The following is a 362-nucleotide window of genomic DNA, read 5'->3' on the forward strand; positions in this document are numbered from 1 at the left end:
CAAACAGATGCTGCCCTGGATGTGCTAAGTTGTACCAAGAAATCTGAAGGGCAGTCTCCTGGCCAACTGACTGGAAGAGATATATTTGTTCTCATTCCAAAGAAAGGTGACCCGAAAGAGTACGGAAATTATCAAACAATATCATCACTATCACATGCAGACAAGATTCTGCTGAAAATTATAAAAAAATGACTGGAGCAACACATCAACAGAGAACTGCCAGATGTGCAGGCTGGGTTTAGAGAGACCATGGTACTAGGCCCATTATAGCTAATGTTAAATAGCTCTTGGCTGAAAGCAGAGAGTACCAGAAGAAATGTCTATCTGTGTTTCATTGACTATGCAAAGGCTTTTGACTGTGT

Source organism: Elephantulus edwardii, unplaced genomic scaffold (genome assembly GCF_000299155.1).
Source record: "Elephantulus edwardii isolate Elephantulus edwardi_28Jun2011 unplaced genomic scaffold, EleEdw1.0 scaffold00097, whole genome shotgun sequence".
In the NCBI taxonomy this organism is placed as follows: domain Eukaryota; kingdom Metazoa; phylum Chordata; class Mammalia; order Macroscelidea; family Macroscelididae; genus Elephantulus; species Elephantulus edwardii.